We start from the raw sequence: 21,280 nt of genomic DNA, 5'->3' as shown, positions 1-21,280 counted from the left end.
TATAACATTGGCAAATGTAGCCAAAGAAATTGATATAAATGAATAATAATAATGGGATACACCAATCACCATCACATCAATAAATCCATATACCATATGTCAATAATATGCAGTGTCCTGTACAACTCAATTATCACCCAATTATAAGAAAGTTGTGTGGGATCTAGGGCTCAAAACCCTAATTCATCTCCTTGATATAGATCCATATTATAATTGATAGTTGTGGCAAGGATTTGGAGCACCAGAAGGAAAGCGATGTAAATATTGACAATTTAGATATTTATTATTATGATAAGATTGAGATATCGTTTCAAGGTTCATATGACCTATTTATTTGAATCATGCACATGCTCTGAGCATTCCTTCATAATTTTCCTTGCATTGGGGATAGCCTTTCATATCCCTTTCATTATACTCTTTCGTAGCCTTTGTTACAATATCATCGCAACCATTTGATATACCCTTGCATTGCATTATTCATTAATAAAACTTTCATTATGGCATATATATATATATATATATATATATATATATAAATAATCTCATGACAACGTTTCAATATAATTTTCATAGCCTTTTTTTATGGAATTATTGTGTCCCTTTGATATAATTTCCATGCAACACTTATATAATGTTTTCATTTGCTAAAATAAACACATTGCTTGGTATATACTTTATCAGGTTCAGCCTGGAATATTATTTCACTCTTTAATGTGGAATTAGTTCATAATCTGTTGTCTCCACCTGTGATCCATACACAACTTTTCCCGGCATTTAGTGCCTTACAGGAAGACGAACAGTCTTTGTGTTGGTCACAGTTTGATCTTATGAGAAGGAAATTATGTGTTTTCGTATAACTCCTCTGCAGCTGTACGTCTCATATCTCATATTTCTCAGATTGAAAGATATCAATTTTGTGTTAGCGATACATCAATACATCAACGCTCTTTGAATAACGCTGCATATATCAATGTTATGTTAACGCTCTTTGAATAATATTGTTTGTTCCCTAGTGCATAGATCATCATCACTACAGGAATATTGTATCAACAGATAAGATTTACGTTGTAATATATGTATTGTAATTGTTGATGCATTGTTGTTTTAACACTATCATGGTATTAATATTGTAACAAATATACTAATGTTGCCATGAAATGTAGACCACTACAATATTAATGCTACCACTGTAAATTTAACACTTTGTAATGTTGTCTGTCAGACCTCTAGTTGAGTTTTCATAATTTATTTAATGCATTCTCATTATACCATTGCACCCAGGTTTGTCTCTGTTCACTAGCATCTGGCCTCAATGCTTACCTGCAAATGAATGCTTGCCTTCCATGCATACGCTAACAAATGAGTTCTTGTGCATAATATATAACATTCCCATAAGAAAATTCAATTTAAGTGTTTTGGAATACATAACGTTCCACGTCAATTGTATCATTCCAAACTTTGGAGTACCTATCAACATTTGGGAGTAACACCTACAATTATGTTGTCCTCGTTATAATGTTTCCATTTCATAGCAATTAAATGTCGTCCTCATTGTAACGTTTCCAGTAATATGTCACAACTCTGACATCCCAAATAGTAAAGCTAATATTCTTGTACTATGCGGTCTCAAAATTGAAACCAATCGTGGGAATTATTGTGACAATTTCTCTTGCACAAAATAGTATTTTTGTTAAAGAAAGTGTAATTAGGTTAGGTCTTCATAAATGTACTTTTGATATTTGTATTTATTCAAGAAAAGAAATATTATTTTTGTTATATTTATCAATGAGTTTTTTGCTTATTGAAGTAGGTCAAGAACATATTTAAGTGCTTCTAGGAAGTCAAAGAGTCAATGTATTTATTGAAGACCCTTACGGGCATGTTACACTATGTATAAACTTGTATAAGAGTCAAAGGAAATATCTCCAAACAAATTCAAGTCCTCTCCATGCGACGACATCCTCCTAGCATCAAAAATGATGAAGAAACACCAATTCGGCCTACAGTCAACAAGTCGGCCTAAAGGAGGGACAATCCTCTATATATAGAAGTTTTCCACTCCCTCATAACGACCAATACTCACCTCTGAAATTAGTGAGCAAGAGAATTCAGTGAAAGTTAACAAGGATGAAGTTTAAGGGGTCTCCAAGTGTAGCGAAGAAAGAAGGAAGAAAAGCAAATTTTTGCGACTGTTTCTAGGGAAAAGTACAGTCACACGTGTGAGAAAAAGGAGGGCAGTCTGCGGTTATATCAGTTGAAAATTAATAGTCATATATTCATCTTGGTTTGGGCTTGAAACTTAGGCCTACAAGGCATCCCACTAGATCGAAGAAGAGACTCTCTCATACGAAGTAGAAAGGAGCCAAATACACTACTAAACCTCCCACATGTGCGAGAATTTAGGGCTACAGGACTGTCATATCAAGTTTGTACCTACACATTCAAGAAGGAGCTCGTTTGGTCAAGAAGAAGGAAGAAATCATCATTAGTGAAGGGGTTCACTAGAGACCAAGGACAAATGTCTCTTCTAGGGAAAGTACAACAAGGACTACCAAAAATGTAAGGAGAACGAAGTGACGGAAGGAGGACTAAGTGTCGGGGAACAAAGTGCAAGAAGCAGGAAGGACTTAACTTGTGCTTGGAGGATTTTCTAGTCAAGGGTCTAGGGCTTGGCATTGATCAATAAGAAGCTTAAATAAGAGAAATTTATGAAAGGGTTTTCCTCTCTAAGAGAGAGAGGTTTTGGCCCTGGTAGAGAGCCAATATCTTATGTTCTTGTTTCTTATGTTTTGGTAGTAGTTTGATGAAGTAAACACGCACACTAATAATAATAAGAAGATCAAGCTAAGATAAATTGGAAAAGTGTTTCACAAATTGTAATCAATTTTAGCATAACCCTATTATACATAACTTCCCTTGATTCTTCAACATGGTATCAGAGCTTAGGTGACACATCAAGAAAATGGGATCTCAAGAACACTCGTCAAGGAAGGACATCTACAAAAGTTGAAGCATCAATGCAAGAAATCTCAATATCATTAAGGACAAGAAAGGACTACAAGAATACTACAAAGAAAAATGAGAAGCTTTTTGTATAAAGGCACCTACAAGAAGATCAAATCAAGAAGGGACCTACATCAAGCAACACCTTCTTCAAAAAGGAAAAGCACTACAAGCCAAGTCATCAATCAAGTCCATTTGAAGAAAGCAACTTGAAGAGCATCAAGAGCTAAGAAAGGCAAGCCATCAAGTCTTCAAGTAGAAATCAAGTCCACTACATCTCAAACTCTATCAAGTAAGTATATCTCCCCTTTTGATTATACCTCAATGTCTTTCTGCAAGGAAAGCAATAAATTGGTTGGGACCACTAACTTCCTTGCATGGAAGAAGAGGACTGATTTACTTCTCAAGGAGAATGAACTTCTATAACACATCAAAGGGAATATCATTATCCTTACTAAGGAATAAACTCAAGCCTTAGCCAAGTACAATAAGGATGAGACAATATCTCAAAGGATTCTAATAGAATCCATCAAAAACTCTCTCATTCCTTATGTCTCCAAACTTGAAACATCAAAAGAAATCTATGACAAGCTAATAAAGCTATTCTCGGTAAGCACATCTAGAGAAGTGATATCTCTTCGAAATGATTTCTATAAGATGAAGATATCAAAGAAAGGAATATCTTCATATTTCATGAAGATCTCTGAGATGAGGGATCAACTTCAAGAGTTGGGAGAAGTCATGTCTGACAGAGAAATGACAATCGTAGTACTCAATGCTCTACCTGAGGATTGGGACAACTTCACATCAAGTATATATGCCAAGAAGGAATCTACCCCACTAAGTGAATTATGATCTCTATGTAAGATGGAGGAAATGTTGACAGTTTTGGACCCGCCAACATGTCAAGGGGATCTCCCCAGTAAAAAGTCCCAATTAGACCTCAGACTGTTTGGTGTAGGAGTCCCAGTAGTGGGTCGTAAGGTAATGCCTTGACCGTGATGTCGCACAGAGGCAAGTACAATAACTCTATCAGTAGCAAGGGTGTGACCGCTGCAATGAGTCAAGGAAGATGTATGAGAGGTTCTGACACAAAAGGGGGAGAAAAGGGTGAAGGTGAGTTCCAAGTTGAAAGGGATCAGTCCCAACTCATCTAGGAACACAGAACACAAAAGGACATACACAGCTTCTGATAGAGCAATCCACTTAGATGGGTAGTCACAACATACAAGGTAAGATAACACGTACAGCACTCACGGATCAGTCTGAAATGAGTGCAACGGTTGTTACAACAAGGTTCATGTGAAAGGTTTGTCTGGTGTCCGACATTCGACATGGATGGTGACAAGATTAACAGAATATACAACACATTTGTAACAAGATTCATATAATTTCATGTGAATCAGTTCATACACAAATACGTAAGTTAAACAACATATATCATTAAGGCAACCGGAGCAGTCCAACTACAATAACAACATATGCATGAAAATGTGTTGGCTCTTATTATATAAAGTGTAAGTTCCAATCATACAACACATGCATGTAAACCTGCTAGCCCCGTCAGTGAAATGTTACAGCCACATCCGTCCGCTCCTCCAAAGAGATGTACTAGCTCCGTGCATTGGAGAAGCCAAGGTGCATTACAATATTGTCCAAGCTTTATCCAAGATAGTCTTATCAAAAGATTGGCTGACCAAAAGCCCTTATAATGAGTTATGAGGGACTATTTATAGCAAAGGGCGGGGTGACCCTTGACATTCCCCTTTGTGACAGTTCAACTACCCACATGACTCTTCACCTACTCTATGACTATTACATTCAACCATTGACACTTGACTTACACTTGACAGGACTCAACATTATAATGCACATGTACTCATGTGAGACAACATGGCTTGAGCAAGCCTTGCAAGACATCACTGACACTCGGTCCGCTGTGATGAGACCAACTCTTTGACATGCTTTTGATGGTGAAGGTGGTGAGTTTATGCCAAGCTTGGTCATCCGTGATGGTGTGCATGCACCTCATGGTGACATCATGTTGAAGCGAACTCTTGCCTCCGTTGCAACCAGTGCATTGGTTCGGCCCCTTCATCCAACTCATCTGCTAACATGTGCATGGTCTTCTTAAGTACAGTTGAACCAGAAACAAAATGATGCATAGTGTCCATGCAAATCTTCAAGTGTGTGTTGGTGGTCATGTGCATCAACTTACCAAAGTACATGTTCATCCCCAGTTGGACTTGCTTCTTGTCTTCACCTTGGTGAGTGTGTTGAATGGGTTGGATTGCATGCATGCACTCAACAACATGCATGTTGTTGAATCCCTTGCATGCGATCAACAACACTACTCACCATGTCAACTATGTGTCAATTGTCGAGATGGATCCTTAACTTGTACAGGTGTGGTTTCATCCGTGAGTGCATGTTGCGCCCACTGTTGTTCCTGTTGCAACTCATTCGTCTATCTGTGCAGCTTCATGTTCTCCCTGAGTTTCTGCTTTAGCACATGCAACTCCTTCTTTGTTCCATCTTCTACCTTCACGTGATCTTCATGTTACACCGTCACTTCATAGCTAGAGTCTCCAAAGTTTATTTCATCATCAATGGACCTGCTTGAGCTTGCAACCTTGTTCTAACTCCGTGTTGTCAACAACCCTCCTCTTGCATTCATTACATTCGATATGATATCTTCAGTTGTTGTTCATGATATGGCTCGTTGTGATGATGTTGTTGTCATATCTTGATTTCCTTGTCTACGAACAACTTGATGACTTCATGGGTAGGCAAGTTCATGGACACTTGATCGAATGCATCCCCAACTGTGCTCTGAACGGTGTCTTTGTCTCTGCTCTCCTGGAAACCATTGTACCTGTACTGTTGAGAGGAAAATGAACACCTTGGAGACATGGAAACACTCATGCAAAGAAATCTATCAGTCAAAACGAAAATGAACATGAGAACTGACTTGCAACATACCTAGGTGCATGATCATGAAGGTTGCGTGATTTTGGTTGGGAGGTCGAGAGACCGACTGCCAAGAATACACAAGGCACAGTATGGTTGTTGGGAGATTGGCTTACTGCTGGAACTGTGGAATGCATAGTCCAATTTGGCTGCTGACTGCTGGGATTGCGCAATGCGCAATTCCAGCTAGGAAGGACTGCTGGCCTAGGGACAGATTTGTGCAATTTCTTAGACCAAGCAGCCATTATCCTCTATAAATGCGCAAAACAGTCCTGGAGGGCAGTGCTGGGAAGGAATTGGAAAAACATCCTTGGAGGGAAGTGCTAGGAAGGAATGCGCAAAATAGTCCTGGAGGGCAGTGTTGGGTAGGAATGCGCAAATCTGGAGAGGAAGGTGAGCCTTCCTTCCCCAAATTGTGCAATGCAGCCTTGGTGAAGGCAAACTCTGGGCCAAGGTTGTCCCGACTCACCAACAGGAAACTGAAAGCAACTAAGACAGTAAATGCATGGTGACACTAAGTCATAGCAGAAGTGATTGACAGTGCATGCAAAACATGAATGAAAGATTCAACAAATAGATCAGCATGCATGTGGGTGAGGCAGTTCGTCGGTTGAGCGAACGTCTGTGCAAAACAGTTTCATGCATGCGACAATAGTGAGATAGCAACAAAAATTGAAACAAAGCTAGGACAAGCTAGTATATATGTAAACTACAGCAAGCATTCAAAGAAATCAAGCAAACAATACTCCCACAAGTGAAAACACAAAAAGCAACAAAAATGTAGCACAAGGCACGGGAAGCGAGCTTACCCCAAAAGAACTGAGCTGAATGTGTCAACTGCTCGTAGATGTGATGTGGGATGTCAGAGCTGCAAGGTTGATGTGAGGAATGAGCTCTGCATTGTCCGGTTGATGAGTTTTGATAACATTCAGGTTATGACACGCATGCCACGAATCTAGGGTATGTGACACTTGGTGGGAGGTTTCGGAATTGCTCCTTGCATGTAACCTCCAATTATTAAACATAGATCCCTAAAACAAGTGATGCCTTTCAATGCTACCTTGGGAGAATCAGCCCATGCATGCAAGTATGTTTTGCTCAATCCCGGAGGGAACCGGTCAACTCAGCTACACATCCAAGAGACTGCTCGACTGCTGGAGAAAAATTGTGCATTTCTGGCTAGGGGTTGGGCTGACTGCCCAGGAGATTTGCACAATTTATGGGAAAAGCAACTAACTACTGCCCAGATTTGCACAAATTATGGGTTGATCAGCCTTGCTGGGGAAATTTGTGCAAATCCTGCTAGGAGTGTTGGCAGGTAGGATTGCGCAATCCTGGAGCACAACAAGCTGCCAGAGAGGATTGCACAATTTTTGGAGGGAATGTTTATTTCCCTCCAGAAATTCACAATTCAAGGGGAAGCTACTCAGCCTGTAGCTGGACCAAGTTCGGGTGAACAGCCTATGAGGGGAATGGATCAAGTTGTGACCAACATACTGCCTTTGTGCAAGAAAGACACTAAAGCTTGTGAACTTGACGAAGAAAATCAAGTTGATGTGAAGGTTGGAAGGGAGGCTCCAAAATGAGGCTAAGGAAAAATTTTGGAGGGTGGTTGTAGCCGCTACAACAGGAAACTAGACTCAAAGAAAAATAGGATGTGGGATCAAAGGAGCAAGCATTTGCAACCATATCCAAGAAAAAGGGAAAAATTGGCAAATTTTGTCCACGAAGAACAAACAATAGAGATATGTCCAAAATCAACGCTTTGGATGCCAATAATATGGAAACTACAAAAGGAATTGTCCAAAACTTAAGAAGGACAACAACAACAAAAGAAAAAGGGAATAATATCACATGACTCAAGAGGTGAAAGAAGAAGACAAGAAGCAAAAGAAGGAAGATCCTCCAAATCTCTACTATGACTAAGTCTACTTCTTTACTTAAAGTATTATTTCAAAGTTTTGAGTAGTATAGGAGCATGTAGGAATAGAATAAAAATACATGGCTAGAAACATCTTCTAGAATATATAAGCATGATGTACATAGAGTTCAAAATACTCATGTAGAAGGAGCATTTAGAAATAGAACAAAATGCATGGTTAGAAATATCTTCTAGAATATAGGAGCATAGTGTACATATAGCTCAAGATATTCATATAGAAGGAGCATACCTATTATAAGACCTCATCCATGATAAAATAATAAGTGATCATGATTATAAATCCTAGAAGGCCACCATCATCAAAATAAAGAGACATTTGTAGGATGAGGATCTACAAGATCCTATGACAAGAATATTCAAAAGAAGGTTCATAAATAAGAGTAGATGTGTCAACAAGAATTCCATTCATGTAATACAAGGAAGAATGATGTGCATGTAAGAATGGATAAAGAAAAGAAGGGCCACATCAATCAAGAAGGACCATCAAATGAAGCGAAGATGAACAAAGTAGAATCAAGATGAGGTATGTATGCACTAAAAGGTAAAGTCATGTCATCTTATATATTATTAAAGTCATGGGAATATATCTAAGACATGATCAAGTACAAAAATATCTCTTTCACCGAAGACATACTCAAGAGCATGTACAAGTCAACAAGAGAAGTGCTCACATAAGGATTATAAGGCTGTTGACTACTCCATGAAGCAAGTGAAGAAGAAAATACTCTTTGAAGGAGTAAAATATTGCTAACTAAAATACATGTGAAGAAGAAATGCTAACTAGTTCAAGTGAGTAGGAAAAAAATAAAGTGATCTCATGGGGAAGTATAAGGTTGTTATCTAAACAACTCAAGAAGAAGAAAATGAAGAAACAGATCAAGCATGTGAAGAAAATTGTGATCATAAGGAATCAGTATTTGACAAGATCCACTAAATACATCTCTCGAAAGAATGCATGAAAACTCTAACAAAGGAAGAAAAATATCAAAGGACCCTTGACACCTATGAAGGCCTTGGAGATATTAAGGTGCAGATTGTTTATTCAAATCTATGAAGATGTCATGATGAAGAGGCCATCCAACAAAAGCACTATCTAATGTTGAAACAATTCAGGATGAATTCATGAAGGGCTACCAAATCAAAGAATGGAAACAAGTAAGTACAACTAAGCATCTATGTGATAAGTAATCTAAAAGCATAGAAAGATGACAAATGAGTAGCCAGATGATGAAAGAACCTGACACACATCTAGGACACTTTCCATAAAGAAGCAATGACATGAAAAGCCAGGAAGGTGTTGGGTTATGTTATATTGCGCATCAAGGGGGTCACAGGGGGGTGGCAGTCCCCCGTGTATAGGGGGTTTGACAGGGGCAATTAGCCCCCTCTACGATGCTTGGGGCAGCACCCTAAGGAAAAAAAATTGGACCCTCTATTAGGTGGGTGGACCTACCTATGGTTTTGTGCATGGTTTTCGCACATGGTTTTGGGCACGATGTTTTTCGGTCCATGGTATTGGATGCTTCAGCATGTATATATATGTATTGTAACGTTGAAAGGAACATAATGAAAAATCCATCTAGTAGTCCCAGTTTTGGGATCCAAGGGAAAATCTCTATGTGTATTTGTTTTATGTGTTATGCTCTCGCTATTGTCTATTTTCTTTTGTTAGAATTCATATGCAGGTAGTTTCTGTACAGGGTTAAAACCTACAAAAGGAAATTGATTGATGATCGGTGCCCTACCAAGAAGAAGTTACAACAAAGAATATGTGACATCAAAGAAGGAGATCAAGTCGTTGAAGGAAACACGAAGAAGAATTTGTTGATGAATGGACAAGTCCCTACCTAAGAGGGAGTTATAAGAAGTTCCCAATTACAAAGGAAATTGAATAAGTACCTTGTCAAAGGATACTTGGGCATATCTTCCCCAATTAAGAGGAAGAGATAGACAAAACATTCTTGTCTTCAATTGGGAAGAAAGAATGAGAGGATTGGGTAATCATCTGGCATCTAATACTCTTTGAGGATGTGTAGGGCATCCAAAACAAGAGTAGGCAAGAGGATCAATATTCTTTGAGGACTGGGAACCCAAGACAAGAATAGTCCTAGAAGGTATGTACCTTGAGAGACAATGACTAAGGTGTCTATAAGTCATTGGTCTCATCAACATTGTGCTCCGATATAATGAGAGATAGAGTTGTTACTCAGGGCCTTGCTATGGACGATGTTGGTTATTATGATGCTATAACGGATGGATTACCAATCCAGTTTCTCTTATGTGAATTCTTCAAGATTTAAAAATAGTCAAACACCTTGTAATGATTTATGAATACCTCCCCATTTAAGAGGGAGTGTTGAAGAAAGTGTAACTAGGTTAGGTCTTCATAAATGTACTTTGATATTTTTATTTACTTTCGAAAAGAAATATTATTTTTTTTATACTTATCAATGAGTTTCTTACTCATTGAAGTAGGTCAAGCACATATTTAAGTGCTTCTAGGAAGTCAAAGAGTCAATGTATTTATTGAAGACCATTAAGGGCATGTTACACTACGTATAAAATTGTGTAAGAGTCAAAGGAAATATATCCAAGCAAATTCAAGTCCTCTCCATGCAACGACATCCTCCTAGCAGAAAAATGATGAAGAAACACCAAGTCGACATCAAGTCGGCCTAAAGGAGGGACATTCCTCTATATATAGAGGTTTTCCACTCCCTCATAATGACCAATACTCACCTCTAAAATCAGTGAGCAAGATAATTCCAAGAAAATTGAAGAAGGACGAAGTTTAAGGGAAACCAAGTGCAGCAATGATCCGGATTTAAATAGGAACGCAACAAATTACAGATATAACCATAAATACAAAGATGCAGTAGAAATAACACTTCATTTCATTAATATCAAATACTAAAGTATGCTTACAAACAGAATGGAAATAAGACTAGCTCGGACGATGGTAGCTTATCTCTGAGAAGAGATGTGGTGGCTACATGCCTCTGAACTACGTTACAATTAAGCTCAAAGGAATTTTTATTATTGAACAATAAGAGCAAACCCTAAACAACCAAAACCCTAACCTGAGGAGATGTAACACCAAGAGTTTATGGGCCCCGTTGGGGTGAGTTGGACAACCAACTTCCCAGGGTCGCAACTTGGTCATATTATCTTTGTTTGACACGCATGATAACCTGTTGGAAATATCTCTCTGAGAACTATGACAAATAAGACAAAATTAGACAAAAAATCGTTGGCGGTAGATTGCCAAAAAAACGTCGTTTAGGGCCTCAAAACGGATCCGGAAGTTTAGGACCCAAAAAACTGCTAAAAATAGTAAATTGTGCTACAATTAAGGAAACTGAAAAACTGAAAGAAACAATGGTGGGGGTCCAAGTGGAATTGGCAGCTGGCCACCTGGATCATTCCTCCCCCCTTAGGAAGCAATGGTCCCCATTACGTTGAGTTCTCCATGAGATGAGGAAACTTCTACTGAACTTGGTTCCTGGTGAGCCACTTGCCCTGGTGAAGGAGTTGGCCTACTTTGACAACATGATACAATTGGATCTTCTGTTGGTGAGTGTTCTTGATCTGCGTGTCGATGATCTGATCAGTTGTGGCTTGCTCCATGCAATCTGTATTTAACTCCGCAGGTGTGAGTTTTTCTGCAATGTCTGATGTGTCCAACAATGATGGGAAGTATGGTCGAATGCAGTCCACATTGAACACTCGGTGCCAGCCAAGGACTGGAGGAATGATGGCACATAGTGGTTGGAATCCCAAGCCCACCTGAAAAGGGTTATGGCCAGTCGAGCTATGGAGAGCCTGGTTATAGATGTATTGGACATAGGGAAGGCTCTCATCCCATATGCGTGGATGCTTTGAATTGTACATGCGCAGAATGTGTACGATCATCATGTTGACAACGTTTGTCTGGCCATCAGTTTGGGGATGTAAAGTTGTGGACTTAGTGAGCTTGGTGTCTAGCATCGGCCAGAGCCTAGACCAAAATGTAATGAGGAACCTTCTATCCCAATCTGAGATGATAGACTATGGGATCCCAAAGTGTACCCACACTCATTCAAAGAATATTTTAGCAGTGGCTTCTACTGTGATATTCTTCTTGAAGGCCTCCAGGATGGCCATCTTCGAGAATCTGTCGATGACCACAAAAACACAGTCGTTGCCATGCTTAGTAGAAGGAAGGCCCCACATGTAATCCATGGAGATGGATTCCCAAGGTTGATTAGGGGTAGGCAGCGGAGTATAAAGGCCTTTCTTCTTATTGGTTAGTTTGGCAATGGCGCAGGTAGTGCAGGATCTGATGTACTTCCCGACATCCTATCGATGATTCGGCCAGTAGAAATACTTCTACAGTACTGCCACTATTTTCTCGACCTCGAAATGCCCAGCGGCCTAACTATAGTGCGCTTCTCAAATCATCTTGGCTCGCTCACTTGAAGAAACATAAAGGTGTCCCAGGTGGCATAGCAGGGTATCATGTAGGTGAAAATTTGGAACTTGTTGACCCTCCAAGAGCATCTGGTATGTGTGGACAAACTCTGGGTCACTTTTGTTGAGAAGTGGCCAATCAGAAGTCTCATGCCCACAAGAGTTGAGCACGGTGGTTAACGCCATGATCGGTGGTCGGCTGAGGCAATCTGCAACATTATTGGTGCTACCCTTCTTATACATGATATTCAAATGGAACTAGTGCAGGTATGTGGACCACTTTTGATGGTGATCATTCTGAAACTTCCCTTGTGTTTGTATGAACTGCAGGGGTTGGTGATCTGTGTGGATGACCGTTTCCTTCCCCAAAATGTAATGTTTCCTTTGTCGGCAAGCCTGCACACTGGAATACATCTATTTTTCATAAGTGGGACACTTCCAAACTGTGTCTGAAAGTGTCTCACTGTGATATGTCACTGAATGCCCTTGTTGAGTAAGGACTGCCCCAATAGCATAGTCAAAGGCATTTGTCTCGATCTCAAATGATTGTTGCAAGTCTGGTAAAGTGAGCACTAGTGCAGAGCAGAGGCAATGTTTCAACTCTGTGAATGCCTTCTATTGAGATTTCGACCAAAATAATTTTTCTTTCACTCCTCCCTTGGTGACTTGACTCAAGGGCCAAGTGAAACGAGAGAATCCCAACACGAACATGCAGTAGAAATTGGCAAGACCCAAAAAGCTACGGATCTTTGTGAGAGTGGTTGGGGCTGGCCAATCTCGAATGACTTGGATCTTGGTTGGATCCACATGCACCCCTCATTCATCAATAATGTATCCCAGATACTGAACCTTGGGTCATGCCAAAAGTGCATTTCTCCAAATTAGCACACAGCTTGTGTTCCCGTAGTGTTTGGAGAACCTGTCAGATCTGGTGGAGGTGTTCTTCCCAAATTTGGTTGAAGATCAGGATGTCATCCAAGCATACCACTAAAAATGAGTTGTTGAATGGCCACAAGATGTCATCCATCAACCTATGAAGGTTGCAGGATCATTCATCAACCCAAAAGGCATAACCAACCATTCGAAAAGGCCCTCTTTGGCTTTGAAGGCAGTCTTCCACACATTGAAGGGTTCGATTGGTACCTGGTGATAGCTGGACTTCAAGTCGATCTTGCTAAAATATTTGGCCCTCTTGAGTTGGCCTAGAAGGTCATCAATCCATGGGATCGGGTACCTATTCCGGACAGTGATCTTTTTCAACGCCCATTAGTCAATACAGAGCCTCCAAGTCCCATCCTTCTTCTGTACCGACATGATCAGGCTCCCACAGGGTGATGAACTCATACAAATGTGACCTTTCTGTAGCAGCTCCTGAATCTGCCTCTTGATTTCATTGTTCTCCATAACAGAGTGTTAATAGATTGGTCCATTGGGCAGTGACGAACCTGGGGTCAGATTGATGGAGTGCTTGACCTGATAGTGAAGAGGCACCGCTATGGGGAGGTGAAGATGTCCTCGTACTCCTCCACGACCTTTTCCATCTGTTGTTGCCGTGAGGAGGGGCCCTATCTAGAGGTCATGGCCACCGTCTTCTTCTTTATCTGAGGGTGTATCACCAGGAAAACAAATTTCCCTTTTTTGAAAATGAGCTTACTGCATTGTTTTTCAGTAACCAAAGTGATGGCGGTAGGCAGTGCTGCCTCCGGTATCCTGTACAACTTATTTCCCAAAGTAACAATAACAGCACGAGGCCTTGACTCATAGACATCATGTCACTTCCATAAGTATGGTTGGCCTAATAATACATCAAAAGCATCAAGGGGAGAAATGTCACATAATACCTCATCTGTGAAGGGCTTGATGTTGTGTGGAAGGCGGCACTGCTGGCTCGAGTGAATATATCGTCTTTGGTGAAGCCACCCGATCGTGTACAGTTGTGGATGTGATGTGGTCTGTAAGCCTAGGCACTTCATGGCCTCTGCCGAAATGAGGTTCTTTTGGCTCCTGCTATCGACAATGAACTGTTGCAGGGAACCCTTTATCCACATCTGGGAGTGGAAGAGGCGCTCCTCCCCCTCTGGATCTTCAGGTTCCTCCTTCTAGATCTTCGTGGTGGCAATGGTGGCACTGGGCCCCGCATCGATAATATGCTTCCCTTTGTCATTCCCTTTGTCAGGTTCCGACTCAGAGTCGTAACATGCATCTGATTCTGAAGCCTTTAGCTCGTCCACCAGTGACTGCTTGGCCCAACACTCACTTGTGTTGTGAGTGGAGCTCTTATGGAACTCAAACCACTTCCCCGTGTCCTCCTTGGGCTTTGCGTCGTTGTTCTTTTCTTGCAACTTTGGCGGGTTGTCCTAGGCCACCCTGCCTTGGCTTTATCCTTTGTTCTACGGTTTGGGGGCACCTTTCGCTTGCTTCGGATTTGCAGATCAAAAGTCTTGCTTCTTTTTTTTAAACCTTTGCTCGATCTTGACCGCGTATCAGTATGTCGTGCCGAGCAAGGATATGTCCAAGAATTCCATCTTGTCCTGGATGTACCTGTGCAAGTAGTCGAGGGACTTGAGAACCAAATGCTTCTCATAATCCTTGATACCCAACTTCGTGCAAAGGGTATGAAAAACATTGGTAAACTCCGGCACATATTGGTCCCTTCCCTGTCGCAGCGTTGTCCACTTTATGTATTCATCCTCATAGCTCCTGACAGGGTAGTACTACTCCTTGATGGCATCCTGAAACGAATTCCAAGTGGTTGAGAATGAAAACAATGAGTTTGTACTTTCATCCTTATGCTCAAAGTAGGTTTCCCACTAGTCCTTGATGTGGCGGGCTGCTTTGAGAAGTGCAAAGGTGATCTTTCCCGGCCAGAAAAATCATGAACGGAAAAATATCCTTCTAGCAGATTTAACCATTTATCTGCAGCATCTACATCTATCTGACCCTCAAATATGGGAATGTCAAAGTTAACTTGTACCTTAAAGGGTGTGGCACTTCCAGAGTAGCTTCCGGAAGTAGATGTGTCACCCCTGGGTAGCCATTGAAGGATCTGGGCAAAGTTTTCCATCATCGCGTTCCTTTGTCGCTTGACGGCTTCCTCGAGCAAGATTTTGACAAGATCTCCTACCCCCTCGTCTTTCTTTTCATCCGCCATGGGAGGCTATAGGGATTTTTGAGGCTACTCTTACAAAGGTTCGACCAGTTCAAGCCCTAACTCCTTATATCCTGACCTCGTTGGGGACATGCAAAGAAAAACAGAGAAAGAGCAGACCGCTCTGATACCACTGATCTGGATTTAAACAGGAATGCAACAAATTACAAATATAACCATAAATACAAAGATGCAATAGAAATAGCACTTCATTTCATTAATATCAAATACTGAAATATGCTTACAAACAGAATGGAAATAAGACTAGCTCAGGCAATGGTAGCTTATCTCTGAGAAGAGATGTGGTAGCTACATGCCTCTGAACTATGTTACAATGAGGCTCAAAGGCATTTTTATTATTGAACAATAAGAGCAAACCTTAAATAACCAAAACCATAACCCGAGGAGATGTAACACCAAGAGTTTATGGGCCATGTTGGGGTGAGTTGGACAACCAACTTCCCGGGGTCACGACTTGGTCATATTATCTCCTTTTGACGTGCATGATAACCCGTTGGAAATATCTCTTCGAGGACTACGACGAAAAGAAAATTTTAAACAAAAAATTGCTAGCAGCATATTGCCAAAAAAAAACATCATTTAGGGCCTCAAAACGGCTTCGGAAGTTTAGGACCCAAAAAACTGCTAAAAATAGTAAATTGTGCTACAATTAAGGAAACTGAAAAACTGAAAGAATCAATGGTGGGGGTCCAAGTGGAATTGGCAGGTGGCCACCAATATCCACCTGGATCAAGCAAAGAAAGAAGGAAGAAAAGAGAAGTTTTCAGACTATTTCTAGGGCAAAGTACAGTCACACGTGTAAGAAAAAGGAGTACAGTCTGCAGTTATATCAGTAGTAAAATCACAGTCATATATTCATTTTGGTTTGGGCTTGAAACTTAGGCCTACAAGGCCTCCCACTACAGTGAAGTGTTGAAATTTCTAAGTCTAACCGTTAGAAATTTTATATGTATTCTTCTGTTTTATTTCTCCTACTTGTTAACTACGAACAAGTTATTTAAACATATAAATATCGGAATAAACACAATACAGTCTCAACCATGTACAGATCAACAACTGAAAGAAATAGAAAACACACAAGTGACATCGTTATTTTTGGGCAACTCGTCCCCGAAAAAACCCAACTTGGGAAAACTGGCGTAGTAATTCTGAGGTTACATTATTATGTAGTCTTTCCTTGAGTATAACCGGGTGCCAAACTAGCTCACCCGACAGATAAAATAATCTGGAAGTAATACCTCTCTTTTCGGAAGCAGATATTTAGAAAATTTGCCCCACAAAACCCTCTCTAGCACAACTGAAGCACTGCGGCAGCCCTCCTGGCCTCTGCTTCAGCCCTTTGAGGCACTGCATAGCCTCTATGGCCATTTTTGTCACTCCTGTTGCCCTCTGCGTGGATGATGCGGGCCCTTCTGGCCTCTGCGTTATCTCAGCTAGCCTCTATGTGGCCTGCTCTGGCTTCTGCGTCTGCCTCTCTGCCTCTGTGTTGGTCTCTCAGCACTATCTCTACCTCTCTATCTAGTACTCACTACCCCTCGCTGCAAACTGATCACTTATTTGACTTTTCTTAGCAAACCCCACTCTAGAAAATCGAATGATAGATCACTTTGATGTGTTCTCCAACTGACCCTCAAGCCTCCTCTTATACTTTTCTTGTTGGTCCTTCAACAGTCGAGATTACATCTCTAATCAATGGCTAAGATTACATTTGGCTTGATCCACGTCATTTGGAACCTTCTAACCGAGTTTTATATTAATACCCATTAATATTTTATTTTTCCTAAGTTTAGACGTAGGAACTCCATTAAAAATATTAATTATTTTAATATCTCCTTAACCAGGTAGAATCTGCCCAAACCATTTCTAGGTCTTGGAGATCTCATGTGATTTAGCCTCTCCACCAATTTTCATGGCTAGATAACATCTGATGCTATCCCAAATCAACATGAATAGGAGACTCTCTCATACGAATGTGAAAGGAACCAAATACACTACTAAACTTCCCACACGTGTGAGAATTTGGGGATGCAGAACTATCATATCAAGTCTATACCTAGACATTGAAGAGGGAGCTCAGTTGGTCAAGAAGAAGGAATAAATCATCATTAGTGAAGAGCTTTACTAGAGACCAAGGATAAGTGTATCTTCTAAGGAAAGTACTACAAGGACTACCAACAATTGTAAGGAGAACGAAGTGCTGGAATAAGGAGGACTAAGTGCCGGGAACAAAGTGCAGGAAGGAGGAAGGACTTGACTTGTGCTTAGAGGATTTTCTAGTCAAGGGTCTAGGGTTTTTCATTGATCAATAAGAAGCTTCAATAAGAGAAATTTACGAAAGGGTTTTCCTCTCTAAGAGAGAGAGGTTTTGGCCCTGGCAGAGAGCCAATATCTTATGTTCTTGTTTCTTATGTTTTGGTAGTAGTTTGATGAAGTAAACACACACACTAATAATAAGAAGAAGATCAAGCTAAGATAAATTGGAAAAGTGCTTCACAAATTGTTATCAAGTTTAGAAGAATCCTATTATACATAACTTCCCTTGATTCTTCAACAAGTCTTACCATTAACCACTTTATCACTAAACACTATAACATTTCCTTAGATTTTTAACGTCTGCATATTAATTGTTATTGATATCTTCCAACTCATCCATTCCCGTTGTCCACTAGCATTGTTGTCTACTCCCTCTGTCAATCTGGAAACTCTGTCCATCCTTAATCTCTCTGTGGCACATTCTAAATGTAACACATCATTAAAGATATGGTTTTCTTAAGCATGGAGGGACTCACACCTCAACATCTATGTGATCTAAGTAAAACTCTTCCTCACTTTTTTTTTGTTATCTTCTGCCACTGCATTATTTGTTAGCAGGCTCACAGTGTGATAGTAAGACGACTCCAATGTATCACCTTTGTCCATTAAATTCAAAGAGAAAATGAAATATGGTTGCTCAAAGTTTAAGCTCTGCATTTTATTTCGTAAAATTGCCTAGTGCTAATGTTAAGCCTATGCGTGTACTGATCCTCACAAAATCATGAAGATATTGAATTTCAACCCTGCCATATTTATGGTCTAGGACAATGAAGCTAAGAATAGCTTTCAATCCTTATGTGAGTTCATCGATTGGCTCAATTACAAATGAATTGGAGCTTGTATCCACTTTAATATCAATTGTGATATTTTTATTGTTCAACTAAGTTGTGATATCCCCAAAGAAAAATCCCTTTCTTGGCACTAATGGATGGAAAAAAAAATTCGTGGGGGTGTAGCCTCAATGCTAATTTTGAATGATCAGAAGTGCAAGGAATGTCTCATTTGACATTTACTTATGTCACACGTAAGGTACAGTCGCATAGCCTCTCTTACGAACTAGCATAATTTGGCAACATGTTAGTGGCATGGTCACGATGGACAAGATGTCTCGTTGCCATTGTTTCATTTCATATTCAATACTTCAATTCTCGTTTGCATGGTACGCTTGGGAATTTTATTAAGGTTTTTTTCAAGGGAAACAATCTTTATAACTTCAACTTTCTTTGATTGCTTTGACTCTACTCATATTTTATTCATTGATTTTATATTAGCATCAGCTTGATTTTCATGTCCTCAAATGAACATTAATGGAACTACACTCCCCCTCATATGTTGCTACTCCTAAATTCACTTGTCATTTAAGTGATATTTTGCTCCTTTTTCTTTCTCTTCCATACCTTAGTTGGCTTCCTTCTGTTGTTGTCTGCATTTCCTTTTGGCTCATTATCTGGTCTACTTGGAGTTTCTTATGTTTTCTCTCTAGAACTCTTTAGGGTATATAGTAACTTGCAGTCTTTGTGTATATGGTTAGGATTGTTACACTTATAACACCTTATGTCAACAAGAAATGAAATAAAATTCTTGTATTTTTTATTTTTCTTTTCAAAATGTTTTCAATCAGCAGCCTTATGTCCAAATGCATAGCACAAAAAACAATAGCCATAGAAGAAATTGGTGTACTTGATGACTAGTGATCTTCTATTAGGTAGACGCCTCCTTTAATCGCTTACTTGAAGTATCTTCTTTGTCTGCTGCATATTTTGTTGATAATATTTGGTTTAATTTCTCCTACAATGTGTTGCTGCATGGCCAAGTTTATGGTAATTGAGGTACATGACATTATTTCTCTTTTGAAATCTTGTAGGCCTCATACCTTCATATTTAGGAGCATATTGCATTTTTTTCAATTTATTCTTTTCATTTTGATTATGTTGCTTTCCTTTGTTTGTTTCATTACCAATCATGTTGTTTTTGGCTTCTACTGTTGTAGGTATTTTTTATGTCATATCCTCTTTAATGGATGGCTTTTATAATTTTATCATAGAGACTATCTTCTCTTATAGCTCACTTCTAGCCAAGACAATCTCAACCTCTAATCTTTCACATTGTACCTCTTTCTCCTTCAATTGTCTCTTCATCATCCCCTCTATTCTCCTTGCCTCTTCAAGTTGTTTATTTAGATTAACAATTTCTTCCTTGTACTCATGTTCTCTCTCATCACATATCTGCACAAGTTTCTTCAGGTCTTTGTTTTCATTCTTCAATCTTTCTATTTCAGTCAAGTCTAAGTACATCTTGACTTGTGCTTCAGTTATCTTTTCTTTATGGAAATCATGCCCATTCACACTAGTAGAGGCCTCATTCAACTCAACACTTTCCTTTTCACATGGCTATTCCTTCTTCCCCTTTCTCTTTTCATTTTATGAATTGTTGTTGTTGATCTCTCCTGCGTGCATGAGCTATAACCTTTCCCAAAAAAAATTAGAAATTTAGGTCTATTGATTGTATCAAACTAAACACTTTCCTTTTCACATGGCCTTTCCTTATTCCCCTTTCTCTTTTCATTTTCTAAATTTTTGTTGTTGATCTCTCCTTCGTGCATGAGCTACAACCTTTCCCAAAAAAAAATAGAAATTTAGTTCTATTGATTGTATCAAGATCCTTATTATGAATATTATTATATATAACACATTTTGCCTTAGCATTCCATTGTTTTTCTTACACAGAGGGAGATTCTTTACAGTAACCTTCACATACAAGCTTCCATACACCAGATCCATAAATTATCAGTTCAATTTTAACCTAATCTCTCCATTCATGAAAGTTTAATGTACTAAGAACAGGTATACTTTGATAGTCCATGACTCAACCAGATCTAGCTTCAAGTTGTTAGGCTTACACAGAAGGAACTTGGCTCTGATACCAATTAATGAAAACTTGAATAAACTGAGACGGGGGGTGAATCAGTTTAGTATATTCATGGAAATTATAATTATTTTCATTAATTTCATTAACTGAAACATTACATGAGCAACTTAACAAATAATGATCAACATATTGAATATGTGAACAACAATTTTGGATTGCAGGTTTCTGTGGAGTGGTTTTTGAGAGATAGAATTCGGATAATCCACAGTGTTCATCTTTTTTCTGTCGACGTTTCGAGTCTAGAGCAAGACTCATCATCAGGACTTGTTATACAGAGAAGAGGAAAATGATTGTGATAAATATGGTAAAGGATGATAGCTAGGATGATTTAGCCGACCATTGATCATTTAATAATTTATTAAATTTTTATTATTTAACCCATTATCTGAAAAACCCTAAACCTAGTTTTACTTCTGTATAGGTGAATGATGATGTTTTACTAATATTAATAATTGGATTTTAATTAACCTGGCTTAATTTTGATTTGGAATGTTGAACAACAAGCA

Source organism: Pinus tabuliformis, chromosome 7 (genome assembly GCF_031772625.1).
Source record: "Pinus tabuliformis cultivar Carrire ecotype Pingquan chromosome 7, CPIR1, whole genome shotgun sequence".
NCBI lineage: Eukaryota > Viridiplantae > Streptophyta > Pinopsida > Pinales > Pinaceae > Pinus > Pinus tabuliformis.
Note: the sequence above shows the minus strand (reverse complement) of the source record.